Below are 6,000 nucleotides of genomic sequence, written 5' to 3' on the forward strand. Positions count from 1 at the left end.
AGACAAAATGAGAAACAAGAAATGGGACCTGTGGGGCTTTGAAAGCCAAAGGTGTATCCGAGGGTGCCATTTACCGGGGCGCCCGTTTAGGGACACGTTGAATATTTGGTGACGTAAACTTGTGTATCTACCATCAGGGAGTCTCCACCAAAATCGGGAGAAAATGTTTGACTTAATCTACAAGACTGCAACTCTACAAAGGAAATAGCTTCAACAGCAAATGGGCCAGCCACCATTTTGGTTCAGTAAATTTGCTAATGGGGAGCGACCTTTGTAGATGGTTAATTTATTAGTGGTAATGCTGAGGCAATGTTTATTTTTGCTTGTGTATTACAGTAAAATACTTAAAACATGAATTCGTAGAATGTATTTTTGTCGCTTGCTGGGAAATTAATATATGCTATTTTAATGTTATTTTCTTCGTGACAAAGACGAGTCTTGTGCTGTCTTGCACAAATTCCGCACACCCACAGTATAGTATCATCAATTTCTCCAGGACAATTGGGTACTGCAACACAGTTGTCATATTATTTGTTAATAATAATCAACAAAGCTGATCATGACCGAGGCACAAGATTAAATGAAGAAATACAAGTGACCGAGTGAGCAATTTAAATAAATAGAACCACAGTGCACGGCAGAGAGAGGGAAGAGGACGAAAAAAAACCAAATGATGTGCGAGAGATGAAGAGAGAGAGAGAGGGGGGGGGGGGGGAGGAGAGAGAGAGAGAGAAACCAACAGAGATGGAGAGGGGTAGAAATATAATGAAAATCTCGAAATTCTGGGAATAAGGAAGTAGACAGATTCAGAGTGAGCCACAGAGGAGCACAATAGTCCACAGACAAAACGTCAAAGTGGGAGAAGACAGAAAAGTTGACTTTAGAAAGCACGAGCGTCCAAGAAAAATTAAGATGATGCTTGAGGGTGGCAGACACAGTGAAGCCTGGAGAGGGAAATTTCCAATGCAGAAACAGGGAGACTCAGATAGAGAATGGACCAGACAGATTTAGCGTGACAGAAGACAAGAGGCAGAGTGAAAATGTAATACAGCGAGAGAGAGAGAGAGATGAGGAGAAAGTGCATGATTCACTCTTGACAGATAAAGCATTGCCCGTGCATGTCTTGGTCAGCTCCTGCACAACGACAGTGCACACAGCACACATTAAAAAAACAACATTCGTTACTCCTTTCCACTGTGCAATCCATGTGCATCTCACTGTCTGCTCCTACACATGTACAGTACGAGAGGACAAAAGGGAACGAAATGCTCGGTAAATTTACTGCCTTTTTGTGTCTATTTTCACTCCTGTAACTATAGAGTGGTTAAAAGAAAATGATTTTTTTCGCTGTTGCTATGCAAGTAAATGTTCTGCACTCTTTGAAAACATTTCACAGAGACAGTTGCAGTCTGAACCCAGTCAAGTTCAAAATGCTTAACCAGACATAAGAACCCAGGAAGCCTCCGAAAAAAAAGGTAGAGAGAGGCAAATAACTTATTCTATGTGGGCCTTATTAACGTATACTATTTCCACTGTGCTCGTAAAGAATGTCGATTGTACTCTTTAATGTTACAGGTGCATTTGTCAAATACTGCCTCTCAGGTATGGACCCTTTCAGCAATTCAGACAAACCTGAATTACGAAGGCCTGAACAGTTTCCAATTTCTGCGTTTGTTCCCATTTCTACATTCTACAAATTGTATCGAGTCTTACATTCTGACTGTTCAAATCCGACTTGTGTTGCTTTCAGTGTGAGCTGACTTAATCAAGATATTGGAAGCAGTAAAGGGAGGACAAAGTGGAATGCCTTTGGAGAGCAAATTCAGATCACGGGAACCAACGTACAATTAACATTTTGACGTTAGGAAAGAAAACAGGAAGTAATTCATCACAAAGAAGTGCAGAGGAAATTTGGAATTATATTTGTTTCTCTTCCCTTCTCCCTCACTATCCTTCTTCCCGGTCAGAAGGAAAAGATATATACATTCTGAGCTAAGGCGAGCAAATGAAAATTTATAGATTAAGGAAAGGCAGATTGACTGATCATAGCAAGTTCAAAGGTTTATAGCGTGAACACTGATTGTATATCCTAACTTGGAGTCCATTGAGTACAGGAGATTATGGTGTAAACAGATCGGAACTTTGAAAATCTGAAACTTGAACGGAGAATGCAAAAAAAAACATAGTTAGCATTTCTGACAGGGTCAGTGGACGGGGGTCTCATACTTGATGGCTCAAGCCAACGATATTTCATTAGAATCTAATAAAATAAATACGGGCTTGCTTTGTTTAATCTGTGTCGGTTGCTCTATGGATGCTGACACAACTACATATATCTCAGAATTCCTGGTCCAGCTAACATGATTGATTTGTTTGAGAGATTAAGTGAGATTACTATAAATGTTGCCTGAATTCATCTATTCTAATGAGGGGGAGTCCGGAACAAGAAAGTGTAACCGCCAAGTTGGAGCTAAGCAGAAAGGGGTGATGACAGGAATTTATTTGCCCAGGACTGGTCTCGGACATTCTGTTGCAAACGAACTTCTTCAGGCCTCTTTGAGATCTTGGGAACTGGTTTGACTGCGTGCTCTCTCTCTCTCTCTCAGACTTGTTTTGGATGTAAAGAGTCACAAGACCACTAATTAATTATAGCAACAAGGATAACATTTATTCAAAATGAGAACATTGGATTGTGATACAAAACGGCTTTTTCACCATCCCTCCGTCTTTTAGTTTAAAAATTATACGAGGGTTTTCGGATTCAGAAGAATAGAATAGAATCCGTGCATTGCAGAAGGATGTCATTCGGTCCATCGAACCTGCATCAAAAGCAATCTTCGGCCACTGGAAGAAAACCAGAGCACCCGTCGAAACCCAGGCAGACACGGAAGAACGTATAAACACCACACAGACGGTTATCCAAGGCTGGAGTTCGACCTGGATTCCTAGTGCTGTGAGGCAGCAGTGCTAACCATTGTGCCACTATACCGCCCTGGGTACTGAGTACAAAGTGAATAAAGATCTACAATAGCTTCATTAACAAAACTTCCCTACTAAGCACACAAGACAACTCTGGGTGCGGGGAGAGGGGGGAGCGGGTTGGGAGGCTGGGGATAATGTTACAGTGGGACGAGAGCAAAAGAGACACAACAAGACACCGGGTTAGAAAAACAAAAGTAGGAAAGTAAACTAGATTCCAAATGCGAGGTTCTGAGGGACAAACAGTCAGAGAGAAGAAATGACGGAATAAATGAGAGTGCCGGAGATAACGTAGGTCACTGCATCAAAACCCTGGAACTCCAGTTCTAACAGAACGTCCATGCAAGCTTGTCAATGTCAGCCAAGGATGATAATACATGTTGGTCATTCTTAAGATGCCAAAATCAGATGAATTAATTAAAATAAAATGCCAAGATCTAAGTAGTAAAGAAAGGGAGAACGAGGAATGGAGAGGGGGGTGTGGGAGGTGGGGTGGGCGGGGGGGGGGGGGGGGGCGGTGAGGGGGTAGGGGAACGTGTGTCGAAATCAGAGAGGCACTGAAGAAGAGCGAGTGAGGAGGAGAAACCAAAGAAAGAACGAGAGTGAAAGAGAGGAGGCAAAGTAACGAGACATAGTGATAGATGGAGAGGCCAAATGAATTGGTAACAGAGAATAACAGAGCAACAAATTGAGCCAAATAAATTTAAAGCAGACAACAGCAACAGATAGGAAATCGGCGAGGATTAAGCAAAGGTGATGGAGAGAGCAAATAACTATCCATAAAGAAGGATATTCCAAGAAGAGACAGAAAATTGATGGAAGTGCTGCCATCAGAGCGATAGACTGGAGTGTGAATTATAAAAGAAGGGGAGGAGAGGAAAACAAAGAGAATAACAGAGGATAAAGGAAGAGTCAGAGAAAGGATAGGTAGCGAAAGCATGACAGAAAAGGAGAGATGGAGAAGATAAAATTGTAGAGTGACTGCCTTCAGTTACTGTACTGCTCGGTGTGCATCACTCAGCTCCTGTGCATGTATGAATTATGAATCATGTCAAAGTGAGAAAAACCACAAAATTGCTGGTGGAGCTGAGTAATTCTGGCAGCATCTGTGGTGAGAGAAACAACGTGAACGTTTCGAATCCGCATCAAATTGCTTCAGGGCTGAAGAGCAAGTGAAATTCTGGGTTTTGTACTCTTTAAGATGGAATGAAGCAGATGGCCCAGAATAAAAAGTCGAAGATGGAAGTGAGCACAGGGATCCATTTTCGTGAATTTCACGTTCCTCCAGTGCCCATCCATGTCCCCAATATCTCCCGTGCTGCTGGCCCCACACCCTCCCCACTCTCCAAGAACCATGATGGTGCCCTCTTATCCTCACTTTCACCTGATCAGCCTTTGCATTCAAAAGATTATCCACCGTCTTTCCTGCCAACTGCAGCACAGTACAACCCCTAATCATATCATGACGTACCCTTCCATCATTCAACAGGGACCGCTCTCTTCATGACAAAGTGTTCACTCACCATCAACCCCAAATCCTCATCTCCTTCACAGGGAATCAGGCCATGCAATCGCATCAGATGTATATCATGGCTCTTTTCCTCTTTCTCCATCCAGCGCCCAAGCACAGCTTCTCATTTGCACTTCATTTAATTTTGTCAACAGTATTTGCTGCTGCCAATGCGGTCTCCTCTAAATTGGGAAGATGAGTTGCAGACTGCGTGACCCCTCGAGAACGCACATTCGCAGCATTAGCCATCATGGCCCCGAACATTCTGTTGCTTGCAATCTCAACTCACCATTTTGCTTTGATGCTCACATATCCGGCCGTGCTCTGCTGCAGCGAAGTTCAGTGTAAAATGGTGGAGTAGAGCTTGAGCTGCCAATCCGGCGCATTACAAACTGCAAATTTGTGTTGAGTGCAACAACTTCAGACTGTGAAACCTCCGCAGCACTTTGAACAACGGGATTAATCCAATTGTTCTTGACCCTGTGCACTGCACCTCCTGTTCTGAAGTTCTACTTTCACAAAGCGCTGACCCTTGTTCTGCTATTAACACGTTTGTATATCGTACGTCAATGCCACTATCAGCGGCATCTGTAGCCCTTACCATTACATTAACACTCCATTTTTTGTGTGTCCGGCGATCTACCATCTTTGTCTGATCTCTCCTCGCCCCCACCTACCCTTGACTATGCATTTGCTCCACGTGCTCCTCGCCCTGATAAACAATATAAAGCCCATAACATTCCTCCCTCTCTGTACGAATCTCGAACAATGAACTCTACTTATCTCTCTACAGTTGCATCAAGATCTGCAGAGTGTTCATTCCCCATATTTTTCTGCTTTTAATCTGGATTTCCAGCATCCACATTACAATTTTAATTGTAAAACAGAGGAAGAGGGTGTGAGGAAAGCCTTTTTTACCCAGATGGTGGAGACGATCTGGAATTCACAGCCTGGGAAGGTGGTGAGACGGGCTGCCTCAAATCCTGTATAAAGTAACTGGATGAGCAACTGGCACGTCACAACAGTCAAGACTATGGGCCAAGTGCTGGTCAATGGGAATAAGTTGAGGCTAGTTGTTCTTCGCTTGTCAGTGCGGACTCGGTAGGCCAAACGGTCTCTCTGTATTATTCTATGTTTTGATGATTATCTGAAAAGTGATCGATTCCCTTCAACCTGCAGGCCTGCCTTTCAGTTTCATGTCCTATATAAATAAATACTGTACACTGGGGATAAAAGGGAATAAATCACTACATTCTCACTGTACCTTTCAATGCCAGCTCGTATGCACCGAGAGTATACTAAGGATCCAGTGGGATGATTGCCGCTCCCAGTATGCTGCAGCTAAACATGCTATTGTCAACTCCTGTACTTGCATATTGCAAGGGATACAACGAGTCATTATTTTCTGTTACTTCGAAATTTACAATTTTGGAGTCCACAAATATTTCATGGAAAGCTACGTCTCCATGTAAGCTGATGCCAACAGTGCCAGAAATAATTAATGGAGCATG

Source organism: Mustelus asterias, chromosome 16 (assembly GCF_964213995.1).
Source record: "Mustelus asterias chromosome 16, sMusAst1.hap1.1, whole genome shotgun sequence".
Lineage (NCBI taxonomy): Eukaryota > Metazoa > Chordata > Chondrichthyes > Carcharhiniformes > Triakidae > Mustelus > Mustelus asterias.